The sequence below is a fragment of the Thermobia domestica genome, chromosome 13 (assembly GCF_964235325.1).
Source record: "Thermobia domestica chromosome 13, izTheDome1.hap1.1, whole genome shotgun sequence".
NCBI classification, from domain to species: domain Eukaryota; kingdom Metazoa; phylum Arthropoda; class Insecta; order Zygentoma; family Lepismatidae; genus Thermobia; species Thermobia domestica.
In genome coordinates, this window is record NC_137466.1 from 168961051 (window position 1) to 168982979 (window position 21929).

Here is a 21929-nt window from a genome sequence, read left to right on the forward strand (position 1 = left end):
ACATGATTAGGTTTTCCGTACACCACCCAATAAAATTGTTCTTAAACATAGCTCCAAACAGTGATGATTTCAGAGGTTTTTCCCGAAGGGGGGACGAGGGGGGCAAACAGAGATGATTTCAGAAGATTTTCCCGAACGGGGGAGGGTGGTCAATACACTGGGATGGAAAGTACTATTACGAAAATACTGCGAATCCAGATTGCACACCATAGAAGATACACCACTGAAACCACTCTGAAATTATTACTGGCTACAAAGACGTGAAAAGTACACAGCTCAAGTAAAATTAGGTTGGTCCCCAGGGACCTATTTTACAGAGGCTGGATGGACCCCCTGAGCCGCATGGAGACGAAAGTAGCAGAAGGGAATAATTCCCGTTTCCACTGGGAATCGAATCCAGCACCCAATTGGTAAATGCCTAACCGACTACATTACCGCACCCATTGACTTTACTTCTTTGTTAAAGTAGGAATAACTCTTAATCCTTATATATTTTATAAGAAGTACTGGTCATTTTTAAAAGATGTACTCGAAATAATCCCTCTCAGCTCACCATGTTGCACATCCCTGCTATTACTTGATGCTGATTGGTGGTTGAGAATTCGTGAGAAAACGAAATATTTAGAACAGAAGTGAAATGATACTTCTAGGATGAAACTTTAATTCAATTGCCTTTAGCATAAAAGGAAAATTTTTGCTTAGTTTATTATTTTTAAAAAAATCTAATAATCATATTTAAAACTCTTGATTACCGTTTTTCCCCTACTTCTTTTTAAGATTATGTACAGAGGCCATTACGAATTCAATAAAGTATTCGAGATGAATTAGTTCAAAATGCTGAAAATGTTAAGGGTTTGAAAGTGATATATGACTTACAGTTAACATGTAAAGACAGCAGATTAGACCATTAACCACCAGAATTTAGAAATGATGACCACCGTGAATTTAACACATTAAGTTGAATCACACTTGTAAGCCACAATTAGAATATGCATATAGTAATAACAAAAAATCAGAAAAGTGAGAACGCAACTCGAACTTTTGCGTTAGCATAAAGCAAAACTTATTGTTTGGCTTTTGAAAGTAACCGAACGTTATTAATGACTTAAAATATCTCTGTTAGGTGTGTAGTTAGCGTGAGGGTAGGCCAGTTTCCATTTACGCTGGAAGTTTATGTAGTTGGGATTCCACGTTAAGCTGTTGATTCACATCTCATAGAGCCTCTGTGCTAAAAGAGACAGTAAACTCCAACCCAGATAAACAAAATTAAGGTAAATTTGTTAGAAAAGAGCAACAACGATATTTTTTTTCGTAAATAGTTCCATGAGAGAGATTTAAAAAAAAAAAACAATTTTAGATAATTTCTTTTATTTCATTAATTTATGAGAGTTTTGCGTTCCAATGTTCTATTGTTTACGTTCTACCCTTTAGGCTAAAGGATATAATGAGAAATGAGTGATAATAATGAACAATTTAATAAGTAACAATTGACATCCATGACCTGAGGAGGATTCGAACCGGCAACAGACAAATTTTGTGATTGCTAGCTTAATGACTTAGATTTCTCAACCATGCCACCGATTATCGTAAAATTCCGTTTTAAACGTGTCTATCATGAGAAAATGCATGCAGAAATTGTATTTTTTTCTTTTACCGGATAGCCGGAACTACATAATATTTTGGTGTTTCTGAAAGCACAGGCAATGAAGAGAAATAACGTATCTTTGATAGTGAAACCCAGAATTCAAGTATTTGATATAACTTATCACACTGGTGACATTAGAGCAAAGGCACAACTACAGTCAATGATTAATGACATATCACTCATTTTGAGGCATATGAAAAATATTGTCATTATTTTCTTTCGAAGTCGATTAATTCATTTTTCCCATTGCTGTGTTTCTTTATTTTGTAAACCAGATTTTTGAGGGTCAGGAAATTGCAGTGTAACAACAAATCATAAAGGAATAAAATTAATCAAGTTCATTTTCTTTATTTCGTGCTTAGTTCCTATTTTTCCTTCCGTTGTAATTTAATTGCATTTCCATTTCCTTCTTTCATTGATTTATGAATTTTCTTAGAAAGAAATCCTTATATCCAAATTTTCAAAACAGTCAAATACATTCTCTATTTTATAAGTAACGAGTTAAATAAGGTTTTTAATAGAAGAACAACATTATATTATCTAAGTAACTAGTTAAATAAAGTTTCTAATTAAAGAACAACTTGTTATCTGAGTAACGAGTTAAATAAAGTTTCTAATTGGAGAACAGATTGCTATCTAAGTAATGAGTTAAAGTTTTTGATTAAAGAACAGCATATTACTTAAAAAAAACGTGTTAAATAAAGTTTCTAATTGGAGAACAGATTGCTATCTAAGTAATGAGTTAAAGTTTTTGATTAAAGAACAGTATATTACTTTAAAAAAAACGTGTTAAATAAAGTTTCTAATTGAACAATATGTTATCTAAGTAACGAGTTAAATAAAGTTTCTGAATAATAAAAGAAAACCAGCTTGATTTAAGTAACGAAGTAAATACAGTTTTTAATTGAAGAACAACTTCTTATGTAAGTAACGAGTTAAAGTTTCAACACCAAAAGTGGCTTTCATGCACACACAACGTTACTGGAAAACAGCTTTCTTTTTTTTAGTTTAACGTCCCACGATTATGCATCGAGGCTAAGGAAGACGGTGATGATGAGATGACTGGAAAGAAATAGAGAACCCCGAGAAAACCTACGCAATAGTGTTTGCCCACCACAAAGCTCACTTTAGGGAAGCTGATCGAACCAGGGACCCCACGCGCCAGTGGTGAGTTTTCTACCACTGTGCCACTGTGCCTCGGCTCCATTGACTAATGTTGTTGAGTACTAAACCCTAAGGTTGTTCAATTATAACATTGCTATGTACACTTGCAGTAATTTTTAAATTAAAAATGGGTAAAATGTATAAAATGATTTTGGAAGTTCCACTATTAATGCATAACTTCGAAACCAATTGGTCACTTACTTAGTTGCGTACAATGATATTTATTATTATTAAAGACCGGATGTTAAGCAAAATGCCTATTCTTTAATATTAAAGATATGATCAAAAACAACGTTTTAAAGTTTATATGGGGCGTTATAGTTTCGATTTAAGCGAATTGTATTTTGCCTATTTTGCCTATTTCGACCTTTACTGCCTAAATAATTGCTTTAGTGCCTAATATTGCCTATTCTATGCATTTTCTTCAAAATAAGCCTTCATTGGGAAAATATATAATTTATGTAATATAATGCACACATATTTACTTATATTATGTGTTTGTAAACACAAGCTCGTCGTACGTTACAATATATATGCAGAATGAACTTCAAAGATGTTCACATACTTCGGGAGGTGATTCATGACATGAAAAGAAGATAAAAGTCGTCTTAATGTCACGAATCATCTCCTGAAGTATGTGCGCAACTTTATGTCCCGTTCCGATTGTCAGGATTCGATTTACGATTCCAAGTTGGTACTCCTGTCACTCGAACACGACGCAGAATTCGACAACATGTAACAGAACTTTTTGTCTTCTTTTGATGTTATGAATCACCTCTTGACGTATGTGCACATCTTTCCGGTTCTCCCAGTATGTATGGAATCCATAACAAGCTTCGTTTTTATATATACAATAAAAGAAGATATTAACAAAGAAGTATGTTTCTATATTCTTTGAACATTATCTATGATTTGAATGTATTTTTTAATGGTATTGAGTATTTATCTTCATTATTTCGAGCTACATTTTAGTGCCTATTTTACTGCCTATTTTTTAAATTTTAAGTGCCTAAACATCCGGTCTCTAATTATTATTATTATTATTATTATTATTATTATTATTATTATTATTATTATTATTATTATTATTATTATTATTATTATTATTACTTCTTTTCGTTATCATCTCTTAGATTTGGCAGATATTCCAGCATAAACTGGCGTTCAGCTGTATCTGGAATTAGGTTCGTAATAAATAAATAAATAAATAAATGTCACTGTTCTTGCTTCCCATTTGGTTTTACATTTTCAAAAAAAAAATGTTATATGGATATATAATTTAAACTGTTTTACTAGAAAAAGTAAAACTTGGTATCTCGTACATTGAAGAGTATAGAACTGACCCTTCATGTATTCATGAATTAATTTGGTGTACTGTATCTGTTACTAGTCTTTTTGAAGTGAATTGAGATAGGTTCCTCTATTTTTGTGAAGAATTAGAGAAGATAGGCCTTAGATTATGTAGTAATAAGATTTTAATTTTACGGTACACAAGTAACGAAATGAACAGCTACATTGAGGAATAAAAGTCTGCAGCAATTTATGGTAAATTTAGTTTTATTTATGTTGTTTTGAACATGTTTGGCAACCTTGCATCGATGGTCCATTTGTTGCCTTCCGTCGTAACAAGATGCCAGAGCTGTGTAGTTAGATTTCCCACCCTGTGATTACTGAGACACAACAGGTACCTGCACGGCGACCTTCTCCGCCTTATGCCTTGCCCTTAGGCAACCTACAACACACGTGGTAGTTGCACAGCATACCATTCAAGGTTGATGATGATAGGCTGACGCTCGTTGGGGGAGGGGGAGAAAGATTCCGTTAGTGTAGTAGTCGAAGAACATTTTACAGAAATAGCCGTACGTCATCCTATGCTACCTTATTATTGGGGTTTTAATAGATACCCAGAAGAAACAAGTTCTAGATATGAAATGGAGAGAATTCGTTTATGTAAATTCTAATGGGATCAATGGAAATGCGGGGTGAAAGGGTGAGCTGGACCAACTAGTATCTTGACGCGAGAGAATAACTTAAATCATGCAACCTACGTATTTTACTAATGAACTTCACTTTTCCTATAGTTTAGCGTCGCCACAATTATTCTCCGAGACTAAGGGATACGGTGATGCTGATAATGAACGAAGTGGTGGAAGAAAGAAGGAAGTGGGAGAACATGGAAAACCCCTGAGAAAACGCATGCGCACAGTATTTGTCCACAACAAAGCTCACTTGCCGCGAGCTGTGATCGAGCCAAGGATCGTACACACCAAAAATGAACGCTGTATCACTTAGCCACTGCGGCCCTAGCGACATGCGAAAAGGGACAAACAAAAGCGAACAATTAATAACAAACAAATATTCACATCTCATACCAATTAATAGCCTACGTATTGTGATTGATTGCGTTGTTAGTTTTAACTGATTTGGCGATTGTGGGGAGGAAGGGCTGCATTTCCTATAAAATTAGTGCAAGGTTTCAGTAGTCTCCTCGGCTCCCTAAATTTGTTTCCTGGATTTGAGTGAATTTTCTGCAACTTTAACAGAAAATGAAGTTATTAAAGGCATGAAACGTACTCAGATGATCATACCTTCTAAAGATCTTTTATCTTTTTAATATATATGTAAAGCAGATAGTAACTAGTGTAAAGTAACACTCTCAAATTATTTTGAATAAGAAAAAAAGTTTCATTTCTGAGCTGGAAATCAACATTAGAATAATTTTGAAATCAAACTACAATATTTTTGTGGTTTTATTGGAAGTTAAAAAGCGTTACATCACTTCCTGTTGAAAATAATTGCCTCATCTTTCACTGTATTCAAGGTTGATTTGATTTATATCATGTAATCTGGAATGAAGTCAATATTCCTTGCTTTCTCCTGAGAAGATAGTTTCGCGTAAATACTACAGGTGGCAGTGTAACTTAAACGTTGTATTAACATTGTAAATTACAGAGTATAACAAGCGGAAATGTGGTTTGAAATACTTCCAGACTACAAATATATTTCTTTCTTTTCTTTTTGGTAACTTTCTAAATGCATGCTCATTCGTAGCTAATGGTTAACGTTATCACCAGGATTAGGGTTGTTAGAGGCAATTTTTATTTTAAAAAAAAGGGAGGGAAAGGGTGTTAAAAATGAGACGAAATAGTGCATAAAAGGGATTATTTCCCACAGCTATTTTGACGAGTACTCTTTTCTAATTGAAAACAAGCTAAGAGAAACAACGGACATTTCTAGAGTATAACTCTCTCTCTCTCTCTAAATATGTTTCTATTTTGAGATAAAACGTCTTTTTAAGTGTTAAAACTTCCTCATATTGTATAGGTATGCACAGAGAACAATGAGCAAATTTCATGTTAACTCTGAATGGGAACTGGATAGATATTGTAAATCCGACAACGTTCAAATGTTTCTGGAGAATTTCAAGTACTTTTTTTGTTTGTTCGCTAAGCCATCAGAGAAAGCACAAACTGGTTGATCTTGTCAACATTCTCAAACTCGAAGGCAACACGTTCAGTCCATGATCCCCAGCGATTAACATTAGTGAACGAGAAATTAGAAGGATTAAGTCTGTGGTTTCTTTGTAGACAACAATGTGATTTGGGGTTTTTCAGAAGAATTTTCTTCGTGGGTGAAGATGAGCTGATTCGGAATATTGTATTCATTAGCTAAATGGACTCTCCAACCCTGTGATGGGAATATGCAAAACTTGTTAAATCCTCCAACTTTAGGAGTATAGATTTTAGTTGTTTTCGTTGCCATATGGCGTCATTCATACATATTGCTGTGCGTCATTGACGCCTTTTGTCATCAAGAGGTAGTTCTTATTGTAGGTATTCTCTGTAAAGTGGCACGCAGGTATATAGAGCTTTTATACTCTGGTCGCACACAGTGTTGGCCTGGTCATTTTATGTAGTGTGCTTGGTTTCCGCTGGATGTGGCTAGTTTGTTGTAAAAGGCTAAAATGTTTCAAAAGTGTAGGTGGCACATTGAGTTGGGGTACTGAAATCAAGGTGGCAGCGAAAGAATTAACTACAAAAACCGTATACCGGATGCCTGGTTCGTAACCATCAGACACTGTACTGGCATTAGTATTCTCCAATTAATACATCTTGCATAACATGAGCTTATTTTCCTTATCTGTGAGAGGAAACATCAAAATGATCAAAATATATCTGTCCAGTTGTGCCTGTGGTTTTACACATCGAAGTCCTGCAAATACTCCTGTACGGATTCGTTTCTCAATACAGGGGGCCACGGCGATTCAGTGGGGTCCGTGGTTTGAGCCCTGGACAAATAAGTTCGTGGTGGACAGCATCCTATATTCGTGAGGTCTCTCAGGGTACTCCCGTTTCCTCCTATATTCTCATTCCACCAATTCTTACATCATCATTCACTTGCTTTAATCATCCGTTTCCTTTAGCCTAATGGGCAAAATCGTGGTACGTTTCATGGAAAGAAAGATTTTCTCAATACAGTGCTTTCTTAAAACACTCCCCTCGGTACTGATATTCGGGTTAATTTCTCGGGATATCACTTGAAGACTTAGTGATTTGCCTTATTGAGTTGAGTTGATTTTGAGTTTAACGTCCCTTTCAGCAGCAAGGCTATATGAGACGTGGACTTACTGATTAACGTGGAATCCGAACCAAATGAGCTCCTGCCGGGTTTTGCCTTATTGAGTGGACACACAAATTAGTATTATAATCTTGTAAATTTCATTTTCAAAAACCTGGTTATTTAAAGAATATTCATAATAAAAATTGTTATATTTTTTCTTGAAGATTTTAAAATGCTGCAATGAATAAGAGAGGAAGAAAAGGGGATTAGGGGTAGATTCAGGGGAAAAGGGTCTAAGGAGGAGGGAAAATTTCTGGGAAATTGTCTCTGTTCTCATTCGGAGACAACATTTGATACAATGTGTGCTTTATGAGAACCCTTTCATGGTCTAAACAAAACATGTAGGCACCTAAAAATCCTAGCACTAGTTATCACCTTTTAGTTCGATTCCTGTAGGGTGCGTACAGTTCGGATTCCATTTCAAACTGTAGGAAGACTGTTCAACTACAGTCTGCAAATGTATGTAACTGTTGCGACATTAAGAGTATATTTTATATATGCGATCACACTTCCAAACATTACTTGAAAATATAATTCTATGGTAAATATGTTGCAATCCCTTTAAAACCACACTGGAGTAATCGAATGTCATTTCGATTGTAACAGGTGACGAAAGAAAAAGAAAATAGTAACGGATCAATGATATTCTAATTGCAAAATAATGTCCGAAACATTTTTTCCCTTTCCTTTGAATTGCTTCCTAACGGAATTCCGTACTTCTTGAATTTTCCATGGGAGCCATTTGGACCGTGAGATGCACTACAGGCAAACGCTCACTTTTTTTCAGTACGTATGTGTGTGTAAAAGAGAGTGGAAGAAAGAGGAGGGAAAGAGAACACATTCATCCATCTAGGACGAGTGGCTTCTTGGAGGCATTTACCAAAATGGATGCAGGAACTGACTTGGCGTTCGATTCGTGTGAGGCTGCAGCACCTTTTAGAAAAGCTATTCGATGTCCCGGCAATTCTACTTCGATTCTAAATGCTTCTGGTGGAACGTCAGTGTAGAATTCCTTTTCATTTCCATAATGCAGTGGTAACTAGAGCATGGTTTTAGAGCTTATATTAGGCCATCAGATTTTTAACGTCATTTTCGTTTTTTTTTTTTTTTTAATAAACTAAAATATTCAAATTTAATTGTGATTACTTAAAAGTCAGGTGGTTTAGTATTAACTCAACATTATAAGATAACTGAAGAATTACCTGACTTAAAAGATCAAAATCCAGTCCAGGAAGTCCAAAATAATGGCAAGGGACCTGAAAATCTATGACGATAAATTAAATAATTACCCTTAGCACATAATAACTGCTGTAAACTTTATAAATGGAGGAAATAACCGATTTTATATCACATCAATTCTTGTTTAGGTGCGAATTCAGTTACATATAAAGATTGAAAAAGCGTACGACTGGACCATAATGGTAAGTTGGTTACCTGGACTCGATTCTTGGTTCAGTTGTCTTTTTATAATAGTAAAGAAATCAATTGTTATAAATTTTATTTTCAATATAGGGGCGAAAAATTTTCACTCGAAGGCGAGAAAAGAAGCTTAATTTCAAATTTAGGAAAATGTATTTAGGGATGAGAAGATAGTGAGTTTCATGAGGTGAGATAAATCTAGAATTAGGTCAGTCATCCTCACTTTTTCACTATGCAAAGCTAAATCTTCCAACTATTAAGTTGCATATGAACACTTGTATCTGTCTCTGTATGCAAGTTGTGCCATAGAAAAACGCGCAGTTCCAGAGAGATAATGTACTACAAGAGAACAAGCGAGCAGGTGTAATAATAATGTCTGCTCAAATTTTTTACCCTCATCTCTTTTTTTAAACTGTGAACCGTTTTCATTTGTTCGCTGCATTACACAACAAACATATACCTAGTACCGCATTACTTACAGAAGAACGAGTAAAAAAATAGCACGTGCATAAAAAGAAAGCAATAACAAAGCAGAAAATGGATGACAAGGAAAAACTGGGTTTGTACAAATTCTATATCCTGACTCCACCTGCATATGCTGTGTGTCGCCTTGACATCGCCACGCACTCCACCCATTTTAACTCATTGAGTCTTTTATCTGGGATGCCAATCGATGAGAGCGTTATGACACTTTTGTGCGGAAAGTAACATTGCATTGTGTTGTTTGTCTGATATGGAAATGAAGTAAATGGCCTGCTTTTACGACGTGGAGAGCGCTGTTGAGCTGGTCCTGGTTGTTGTTATTCCACTGCACTCTGGGGTCTTATATTTTATTTCGCACCGAGCGTCGAGAGCTATTTTTATTTTTTATCAACAACATGGCCGGCTATGACTATGTTTGCATGTCGCAAAATGCTAGTTATGGACTTTTTGGTCTACTAGCAGTTGAAAGTTTTTTTTTTTTTTTTTTTTTTTTTTAATCTAAAAGTTTTGTATTATTGGTCATTTGAGGCTACTGTTACTAAACGGTTGTTATTGTTAATATTAATAAAAGTTCCGTGTTACATGAACTAGTTATGTCCGGTCAAACTAAAAGTCAAACGAAATAGTTTCTGGACATTTTTTTCTTTCGTTAGGTGTAATAAAGCTGGAACTAACTTGAGACAGACACTGCAACTACCGCAAATTGATATAACCTAAGTACCATCGATAATTTTTGGCCATGAGCATTTTACCTTTAAAAGATACGACAGAATGTCAGCACACAAATATCATAATAAAATAGTGCGTATGTGACTGAGTGGTGACAGGAATAGGAAGGAACCTAGTGCTGGACGAGAATGAAACCTTTGAAGTTATCTAAGCTTATTCAGGAAACCTAGGTCCCACATATCCTAATTTATCTTTAGCTTAGCTGGGGATTGCTTTTTTTTTTTTTTTTTTTTAACCCAGTATGATGAATTCAGGTCATATAAATATATCAAGCTCTTATATAGGCATGCCATGTTGCGGTGAGAACTGTCCTGCTGCCAGAATGAAAGAAGCTAGAGGAATCGGAATAACTCCGGAAAAACTCACGGATACGTTGTTGTTCCCATATATTCTCATGGTTGGTGAAAAAACCAAGAATCTAGATATTTAGGTTTTCTGCCAATGAAACCATCATATTCCCTCGCAGCCACTGTTTTGCGATATGTCTATATTACCTATGAAAATATAATATCTCCGGGAATATTTTTGTGTATATTATTAAAATATTGAAATATCGTTGTTTACGGATGAACAGTTTCCTATCCTTTACTTCTTCCAGTTTGTCCATCCTTTTCTGTTTCTATAAAAGCAAAGACAGGCAACTCTGACTCAATCTTTCGTATATTAACACACAAACATAAAATGTGTGGGTGTTAAGTGTTTAATGTAATTTGTAAGCTACCGCTAGGAAATTTCAGCTTTAATATATGTATATATTAATTGAATTTCATTCTTTTTTTTTTTTTTCAGGTGAGTTTCCTGCTTGTGTCTGGCATCACTGAGCGAATGACATTTGTAGAGAATGAGGCTACAATTTTGGAGGCAAAGTGTAATGTATTTTTTTTTTTTAATGTAAAGAATAATTTATATTATATGCCATATGGTAACTATTTTGTTCGTTGCAATATTCGCTTCCGCACAGGGCCGGATTTAGCATTTTGGCGCCCCTAGGCCCAATAATTTTTTCCGCCCCTAGCCTGGTTAAAGTTACTTTCCTAAAAACTTTTATTAAAAAATTATATCAGGCCTATATGTTAATTGCTTAAACACCACTCCACGATGCAATTTTATCATTGCAAGTTTTTTTGAGAAATTTACTTACTTCTGTGCTTAACAAAATACCTTAATGTATTAACAAAAGATTGGTGAACTTTACCAAAAATTATTTGTTCCAATGAACTTCAAAATCAGAATGCTTTATTAGCCTGATTTTTTAAAATCAATTCAAAAAATATGTTAAATTATGGCTATTTATTTTTATTTCTAGATATTTTTATTTTTTTTTCTCTCGGCCGTGCGCCCACTGGGAGCTTGCGCCCATAGGCCCGGGCCTACCGGGCCTATTGGGAAATCCGGCCCTGCTTCCGCATATATTATTAGTAGGATAATAATTCTTTTCTAAAATTATATTTTAAACTTATGTAGAGAATACCATAATGTTATGCGGTCTTTTACATGAATTAATATTTATACACAAATTACTAAAAACAATCTTCAGTTACGGGTTGGAATAAATCAATTGTCTGGCTAATTTGTTAGTTTAGTGTACCCCTTTATATGTTTAGTTATAATGTCCATGTGACCGCCCGTCCGTCCGGGAAACAAAATATGTCAAGAACTACGAGGGTGGATTGGAAACTTCGTGGCCTGACCTACAAAATTAGAAAATATTTTGATAAGTTATGTTTTATTCTTCCACGTAATCCCCCTCGTCTGAGATACATTTACGCCAGCTCTCGGGTAACGCTTCTATACCACTTAAAAAAAAAAAAAAAAAAAAAAAGATTCGTCGAGCCCTGCAAAATATCCCAGTACAACAATTTTCTCCTCTGCATCCGAAGAAAATTGCTGAACCTCCAAAAACTTTTTCATGTTTCTAAACAAGTGAATATCCGAGTGGGCGAGATCAGGTGAATAGGGCGGGTACGGCAACAGTTTGAACCCACAGAAATGAATTTCTGCCATGGATGCAAGGGACGGGTGAACGCGCGCATTGTCCTGGTAAAACGAAATTTCCGTCACTTCCTCCGACTTAGTGCCCTATAAACTCCTCACCTGAAACAATAGAGAAATGAAATTTTACACAGTGACTACCAACGGATATAGCTACGCAGCTAATGCATACAAACATAAAATAATTGCTTCCTTCCTAGTCAGACCACGAACTTTCCAATCCCTCCCTGTACTTGATGAATCATCACCAAGTTTGGCCAGTGTGTAAATAGTGAATTATTAGTAATAGAGTTTGTTGATGGAGTGAATATTCAAACCGGAAGTAATAGAAATAAACCAATTCTTGCTTTTATTTTGATCACTATATACAAAAACGATAAATAGTTGGCGAGAAGCGGTTTTATACATTCGATTAAGCATCCCAAGAATACGTTTACTTTCCATCCTTAACTTTCTATTAGAACCACAAGTGGTATAAGTCCACCACAACTTCCGGTTTCAATATTGATCTACATAGAGCAAAAACGATAAGGGAAGCAAGAAGCGGTTTTCTGTAATCAATTAAATAACAATTTGCTCTAGAGATGTTTTGAAAATTTGTAACTCATGTTTACGTTCTCGATTCATACACAATTAGGGCTCTTCGCTAAATTTATCCCGTCTTTTTGATTTTGTTGTTAATAACTTAAAGAAAAATTAAGAATATATAAAAAATAAAGTAAAACAGATAGTATTCGTAAAATTCTATTACAAGAAATGCTTACTGTTTCTCACAAGTAAACCTTACGTTTGGGTGAATCGAGTTGCTGACTGAGACACATATGAGAAAGTAGTACTAAATGTGGTCAGTACACCAGTGAAGTTGTAGGTGCGAAGCTCCAGGGGTTTAGGAGATACAGCTACCAGAACATCACATGGAAGTACAGAATAGTCTTCATACAGTTGGAGGTAAAAGCTCTGTAAGACCTCTTGTAACGACAAAAGGTGAATAACAAATATATGGGTACATATTAGGACTAGGGGGAAGTCATATAGTAAGGGTATACCTGACGGCGGCCATCTTGAAATCCGCCATTTTGAATTAAGGTTAAGTTTTTAAAATAGGAATAGGGTCATGTGATATATGATTTAAGGCGCAAATTTAATCAGAAGAACAATGGTGACGTTAATTTTGATTTACGCGCAATTGGTAAAAAGTTACAGGGAAATTAAATATTGTTGCAGCATATGTATTAGTCCTTTACCCCACCTTGTAAATTTTATGTTAATGATAATAATTAAATAAAAAGCAGGTGGGTAAATGTTAGATCTATGGTAAGAGTTGCCTTGATGGCGATCATGTTCAAATCCGCCATTTTGAATCAGACAAAAGTTTTAAACAAAACGCATAATAGTGACACCTTATTAATAGGAAATTTTACCATAACTCCAACGGTATAACCATTTTTGCTTTATCATTAACCAGCACAAAATTAAATGGATCGCTCCTTACGACTACTGCTTTGACGAAATTGTTAACGACAAATGTGTCAAGTGTAACTCGATTGCCTTTGTCAGGTGTGCTCACTGTGAGCAGAGCATTTGTGCAAGTCATGCATACTTTTCTGAACTACATATTGATTGTACTAATTGAGGACTTTTCTGGAAGAAAGACCCAAGTTCAATTATGACTCAATTCCACTTTGGTCATTTTTCCTTAAATTAGCAACTTGTTTATGCGATAACAAATGCTGGTTAATGATAAAGCAAAAATGGGTATACCGTTGGATTTATGGTAAAATTTGCTATTAATAAGGTGTCAATGTTATGCGTTTTGTTTAAAACTTTTGTCTGATTCAAAATGGCGGATTTGAACATGATCGCCATCAAGGCAACTCTTACCATAGATCTAATATTTGTCCACCTGCTTTTTATTTAATTATTATCATTAACATAAAATTTACAAGGTGGGGTAAAGGACTAATACATATGCTGCAACAATATTTAATTTCCCTGTAACTTTTTACCAATTGCGCGTAAATCAAAATTAACGTCACCATTGTTCTTCTGATTAAATTTGCGCCTTAAATCATGTATCACATGGCCCTATTCCTATTTTCAAAAATTAACCTTAATTCAAAATGGCGGATTTCAAGATGGCCGCCGTCAGGTATACCCTTACTATATGACTTCCCCCTAGTCCTAATATGTACCCATATATTTGTTATTCACCTTTTGTCGTTACAAGAGGTCTTACAGAGCTTTTACCTCCAACTGTATGAAGACTATTCTTACTTCCATGTGATGTTCTGGTAGCTGTATCTTCTAAATCCCTGGAGCTTCGCACCAACAACTTCACTGAAATACTGACCACTTTTAGTACTACTTTCTCATATGTGTCTCAGCCAGCAACTCGATTCACCCAAACGTAAGGTTTACTTGTCAGAACCGTGCGTAGAGTGCATGAAATATGGGTACCTCGCAATTAGGACGTCACGAACTGGGCATCCGCAAGAACATTCTTGGTCTACAAGAAAAGCATTGAAAACATTTATTAGTTTATTTAATGACATTTTTGTAGATACCACTGGGCATCAGTGGCGGATCTAGACCGCGGGAACCCACCCAGCTTTTTGAGGGACAAAAATAATTTAAGATATTATTTATATATTTTTTAAAGTTTATAGTAAACTTGTGATATACCTATCATTGTCTGTATTCTGGCAGCTCTCCTCAGTTTTTACCTTCTGGTAAACTCATGATATACCTATTATTGTCTGGGTTCTGGCTGCCTCCCCCCCCAGTTTTTACTTTCTAGATCCGCCACTACCGGGCTCACGCTTTCTACATTAAAAAAAAAACATCCTTCATTGTCTTTAAATTACTCACTAAAATTTAAAAAAAAAAAGTGTGAACTGAGCGAAGAGTCTTAATACAGGAAAACGACACCAAATAAGCAATCAAATAAATTATGAAATATCGAAATTACCGATATTTTCGATTGTTCGATATCTGAATATCTATATTGAAAGTTTATGTGAGTATATTGATTTCTGATTTCAACTCCAAATATCACGCACGCAGTCCTGTTATGTCATACTTGATTTTTATTAGATCTTGCATTGTATATACATGAAGTTTCTTTAATTCAGCATGACGAGATAAGAAGGAAAAAGAAAGTGCATGAACTAATTAGTAACATAACCATAGCTAATGAGATAATTGCTACTCAAACATTGCCGCAATGCAGTTTCTATGGCATCACTCATCTCAAAGAGAGAGGTTCTCATGAACCATAACAAAGAGAGCTTCTCTCTCTCTCTCTCATAGTGATTAATTTTATAATTGAAGATCATCACAGGGGAGCTATTATGGCTCGTGAGTAAGTGCTTTCCTGTAGGAAGCTGGCGTAGATTATCTGTCTATACGAGCGACTATCAGTCACCACGCGTGAATAAACATTTCACGCCATGTGTTATGTGAAACAAAATCCATAGTTTAAATAAAAGGCACGATTTTTTAAAAATATATATACCAACAAGCGCTAAAAGAAAATTAGAATTTTTTACGCTTTACAGTGTTTTTCGTGTAGTATATACACAGTAAAACCATATGTGACATCATTAGCCGTGTCTATCCAAAGCACTCCAAAGTCAGAACAAATTGCAATACACAATAGTATTACAAAATGCCAGAACGTATTGCAAAATACAAAAGGCTCTAACGATAGCATATAATATTACTTAATAAGAAGTGTTTTTGTTTTTTCTACTACCCGATAAGAAAAAAAGTAAAACTATTTATTTTGTAATAGTAATTTTCGTTACTGAGAAAATATTGGTTCTAGTGATAATGTCCATCTACACAAGTTATTATGGATAACCGCTAAGGTAGACAATAAATTATTCGAAGGAATCTCATGATAATAAGTTTATATTTAATTCATGCAATAATTAATGCAATAATTATAATTAAATCATTTAATGTTGTTGTTAGTTGTAATGCATTGAAGAATGCTAAAACTTAATGAAAAGATGTACAATATGGCTGGAACGATTCTCAGGTGTGTGTGTAAAGTGACATATCTCCGAAAACTTTAGTTTGCTCTTGGTACGACCATCGAAATCTCAAGTTACCTCGAGACACAGAGTCACGTTTCTTTACACGTTCTTTCACAACCAGTGGCAGTGTGAGATAACACTATATGTACATTAGTACTGAAGAATATTGTCTTTCTTTGTAGATAATTTTGGAGGTACTTACACACTCATCCTAGAAATTATAATGAATATTGTTGTCATCATATTAATAATACTAATTAGAATGATACATTGTATACTGTAAGGGTTTAGTAAAATTACAATGAAACACTGACAAATATTTTTGTCACTGTGTCACAGTTAAATAATATTCCTGTACATTCTGTTAACATTGATCCTAGGTATTTGAAAGTACCTGCTTTGTTATATATAAGATATACCGGTATAAGTGTCCACTTTCTACTTCGAAAGTAAGATTTAGCTCTTCTGGGCTCATTGATTTTTTTTTCAGTCATAACAAATTAATTCTTCAATATTATCAGTATTTATGAAAAAAAAAAAAAAAAAAAAGAATGTCCAGAGATGAAACACACATAACTCGATACACCTTACTGAACTGAACAAAACAATGTTAAGGGTAAAATGTCATGTGTTGTTTTGAAGAAAAATTAACTTTTGTTTTGTTAAAAAATATGTCGTTCGCTGCTGGTCAGATACAATTAATAATTTGTATTCTGTTGGGATGGATTATTTATTTATTTACTAGCTTCAATTACCCGCTTCGTTGCATTAAAACAAGAAAAATTAATAATATGTTCCGTAGGTCAGTCTCTTTTTACTATTACCGAAGTACTCTCTGATATCGGCCATTTTCTATCATTTTTGTATATCTCCCCCTTCCCTTCACCCAAGTTGTGGGACTGAATTTGGATTTTAACGGCATCGGAAGTGTCACTGTTCATCTTAGCGACCCCGAAAACTATGAATTCCACACTAATATCGGTAATTTTCGATATATCCTCCCTCTCCTCTAACGTGCACTGTCAAAGTGAAATTATAAAAACCATTCCAGGCTCGAACCTCATCTATGTTGAAAATTTGATCGAGATCGGTCGGATGGTTCAAGAGTTATTAAGTCACAAACATAGTCACTGTCAGTTTTATTTACATACTGTGGTATATAGATTTACAATAAAAACATATACTGTTCAGTGATAGGTAATGTCTATTGTTGATTTTCCCTAACAGGAACGCACTTTTTACATTTGTATTGTTTCATATTGTTTTATTAAATTTAATGATGGTCTATTTGTTATTTCTTCTTTAGATATATATAATTAAGTAGCTGGACACTGAAAGACAATCTTACAGGTATATATTTCATACACGTGGATGCCCTGACGAAAACGTGTCCTTCTGTAGGCCAATAGAGGTAAGGTACGGAAGTTCTAGCGTAAACAACTTTATAACTGCATTCAACGAAAGAGAAAGAGTAAAAGGTCTGCTCTTCAGTCGTAATAAATGAGCATTCCTTGGCTTCCAATTAAGTTCTCCTGAAAAGATGAACGACACCAGATAAAAGAAAGAGGGAAAAAAGGAAACGCTTTTACGTAGTCAAAAAGGAGTTAAATTTTTTTTTAAAAAATGGCGTGTCGTCCTGCCTGCTCAAATAAATATTGTCGATGAGATTATCTGTTTGTTATTTGTCGCCTGCGCCTTCCTCTTCTATACGGAAATGGTAATCTATTCTGCGTGGCTGTGGTCGACCTTTCTCTTTCTTGCTTAGCGGTCAAAGGTCGTGGTGTCCACCATCTGTCAGTCTGACACTTTCTCTGTTCATGTGTCAACTTCTTCCAGATGACTTTTTTGTCTCTTGTTTGGAGGAATAACATGATGAGAGTGTTTGGTGCGTTCGTGAATCATTTAACAGTGAAGAGATATTTTGCATTATAATTTAATGTTGATAAAGCTCAAGAAGGAAATGTTAATTTCTTTGTTTGTTCAAGTTTAGTGTCCCTCTTCGGCACCGGAACTATATGAGACATGAACCTATAGTTTTAAGTTGGAATCCGAACCACCGCAATGCGTTCAAGTTTTAAAGCACTCTCACTGGGAATTGAATCCAAGCGCGTATTAGCTACTAGGCCAGTGGAGAGAGCTGTAAATGAGAAATTCGAAGATTTTGATTTCCCAAAATTGAATTAGAGAACTTATATATCGTATTCGTGATCGCATAGGGCGCAGTCTATTGTTTTCCTTTGAGAATAAGTCCAAAAACATGTTATGCATCTTATACTTCAATACAGAAGTTTTAATTATTTTAATTTCAATATGTGTTTCTAATTCGTATGGTTTGATTATGTTTTAGTTTGTTTCCTTACGGGTAGCAATAGTATTCCAGCTACGTACAGTTCAGTAACACAGTAAATATAATTTGCAAGTAATCGGTTTATTTATAATTTCTGAAGTGTCGTAAAAAGAAACGTATTTTTTTGTTGTGAAGTTTTTTAAAAATAAAAACACGGTATTTTTCACGTTTTTCAGATTTCTTTTTTAAGTACAATAATTCAGTTGCTTCTCTTCAAATTAACACTTCACCTAAACGCTCTTTAAAGGTTGTTTGGACGAGTGAAACATATTGTCCTAACTATGTTGTTTACAGTATTTTATATTACATACTATGAGAGTCAACAGTCGAATGAGTAGTGTAGAGTTCCTTGACCACTTCTCCAAAGGTGTAATGTGGATTTACTGCAGCTGTTCTCTGATGGCATCAAGCTGCAGGTTCCATCCTCCAGGAGACCAGACTTGATGAATCACTTGGCCAGTTGGCCTGGAATTTTGGCCAGGTTATAGAGGATCAAAAGTTAGGAATAGAGTTCCTAGATGAAAGCGATATTCAAACCGGAAGTGTTAAAAAAAATCCATCATTTCTGGTTTATACACGATTATTTTAGAGCAAAACGGTAATAGATAGCGAGATGCGGTTTCCTGCAATCGGTTAAGCATCTCAAGAATACATTTCAGCTCTATCCTTAACTCTCTTCTAAAACCAGAAGTGACAAATCCACTACAACTTCCGGTTTCAATGTTGATCTACATAAAGAAAGAAAAAAAAACTATAAGAGCTAGAAGCTATTCTGGGCTATAGATATTTCCAGACGCGCGTATGAATTTACATTTAGTTAAGCATTTGCTCCCCATTATATTTCGTGCTAAATATAACTTTTAAAAATAATCTTTATAATATGCAGTGAAATTGAATGCAGAAATTGGGGGTGCGTCTTAGTCTTAATCCTTGGCAAATACGGCACATAGCATACACAATCTTGGCAGTAAATCATCTTACTTTATTTTCGACAAGTTACCAAGGTATATGCATCGCTTATTTCTGACACATTTGTCTTTAAATAAACTTTGATATAAACAGGGTCTATATTGCTTTCAGCCAATAGTAGAATCAGTACTTACTATTATGTGTGTAAGGGTTTGATGGAGGAGGCCATATCTGGAGAGGGAATAAAAGGTAATACCACGTACGAAATTTTCAGCTATACGAAGAATAAAATATCTTGATGCCTTTCTGGTACAGCCACGATGATAAGAAAGTACAGAGTCAGAACTTCGCCAGAATAACTGTTCATTTAACATTTTACATATTTTTCTGTCATTTTTTTAAAATAAAAGGAATGAGTTCAATTGCACCTTTTTCAGTAGGCTATATTTTCCTGTATATTTTCTAAACATGGTTAATAACCTCTTTTATGATATAATGAAAAGACCAACCAAACTTATTTAACATTAAACAAATATAAAAAAAAAAAAGTAGTTCTGTAAAGTTTTTTCGACGTCACTATTCAAAATTACAACTTTTAAGTTGAAGTATAAGGACAAAAATTAGAGAAATCTGTGAGTTCATGTGTAAATACCTAGGCGGTAGAACATATTTCGAATTCTGTTCTATTCATATTTTCACGTATCTTCCTTTTTTTTTTTTTTTTAAGGGTATGTTTGAAAGAGACTTCTGTACATTGAAAGTTCAGAACAACTTGAAAAATGTAGTTTGAGACATTTTCGGTGCAAAGTTTTACTGTTTTAAAACTTCTGCATACATCATACTGTTGAGGTTTGCAGAGGAGATACAAACTGCTTGAGTACATAATGAAAAGTACAAGTTTTGTAATAAGTACGGCTTGTTCGTGTTACTTTGATTTCCCCCTCGTCACATCATGTTTCAATAGCTTTAGAATATAGGATGGTATTTTGGTGATCTCTAGCTCGATCTGTTTCTAAATTCATCATTACAGATCAGTGATACCCTCATCCCCGAAATGTTTTGGTGCAATAAATCATGTAACAAACTTTATGGAAAGATTTTATAAACGAAAGGGAGAGAGAGAGGTGAAATAAACTCTATATAAAAGTAATAGGTTTATTACTGTATTGGGAAGTGACACAGAGTATTTTATACAAGGAGAGACAAATGTTGAGTGTAATGTCCTTTTTACATGGAATCCGAACTAAAGTGCTCACAGCGAGGATCGAACCCTGGCTGTTGTTTGCTTTGAGTTATATCGTCCACTAGCTTGTTCCGTAACGTAAGTGTATATTTAACACTTGTCAAAATCGGTATGACATTGAAGGAAAAACAAGAGATTACTGCGCACATAACAAAAGAGAAATAGCAACTGACATTCACCATATGCTATTTCTTCCTTGTCATTCCCTAGCGTATACAAATTTCTGTACAAAGTTTCTTTTCTCTGCTCATACAGTAGCATTCAATCATGCACTCAAGTGTGTATGTACATCACGTGTAGTTGTATTCATGCAATAACGTATATTAATTTCTTTGGATTGTTGTATATACAATGTAGATAAGGCAAGTATGTAAATGTGTTGTTTAAACCAACTACTGTCAGTACATGTACACAAGTTTCTGCATCTAAGTATTTCTTGTATTTGTGACCTGTAGGAAAAAAAAAAACGTATTTATTGTCGGTTGCATAGAAAATTGCAAACTATCCTTAAGCCCATTTGTGACTTAACGACGAAAGCAGTACAGTTTTGGGAAATTTTCTAAATCAGCGGTTCTCAATCTTTTCTACTTACCGTACCACTAAATTTAATAGATGTACCAGCGGTCAAACACTATAGATTCGACACTAATATCGATCATTTTTGATCATTTTTATATGTATATCTCCCCCTCTCCCTCTCCTAAGTTGTACCGTGAAAGTGAAATAATACTAAAAAAAAATAAAATAAAATAAAATAAAATAAAATAAAATAAAATAAAATAAAATAAAATAAAATAAAATAAAAAGAATCCTAAACCTGAACCTCATCTATGTTGAAAATTTGACCGAGATTGGTAAAGAGTGATTAAGTCACAAACCACAAACATAGTCACTTTCATTTTTGTATGTTATTGTAGTTACTTGCTGGACCTGATTAAATTTATAACACTAACATGTTTTATATTACAAGAACAAACTAAGACGTTACTAAATGTATATACTTTTATGAGCTATATCTATAAAACCTGAAAACGAGTCTTATTACTGGATATCTAACAGTGTGTCCGTTTAAACTTCATGTAGTGTTAGCATGACGTTTATATAGCTTAGTTGTTACCTCTTTTGCACTCCTCTTAAAACCTATATAGTATGCATATAACCATCACACTTTATACCACTATATTACTATCATACATTGTAATAGCAATGGTGATAGTAATTTGTTGGAATCACTTTAGAGGGCAGTTTTCTAGTCGTTCTGTTCTCGTAGAGAGAACCCTTGCATCTCCTCAATGGTTTTACACCTCCATTAAAAAAAAAAAAAAAAAAAAAAAAAAA

At 34.5% G+C, this 21929-nt stretch overlaps 1 protein-coding gene across 4 annotated transcripts in view; it reads left to right on the top strand.

Annotated features, from left to right (window-relative positions):
• The window catches only part of RapGAP1 (Rap GTPase activating protein 1), a 651202-nt gene that overhangs the window by 328306 nt on the left and 300967 nt on the right, over positions 1-21929 (top strand). The window contains exon 2 of one of the 4 annotated variants that reach the window (XM_081736846.1): positions 10850-10928. The exons of the other annotated variants lie outside the window; for them this stretch is intronic. The gene's annotated coding sequence lies outside the window, so the exon portion shown is untranslated. The remainder of the gene's footprint in view (positions 1-10849; positions 10929-21929) is intronic. 4 annotated transcript variants of the gene reach the window in all.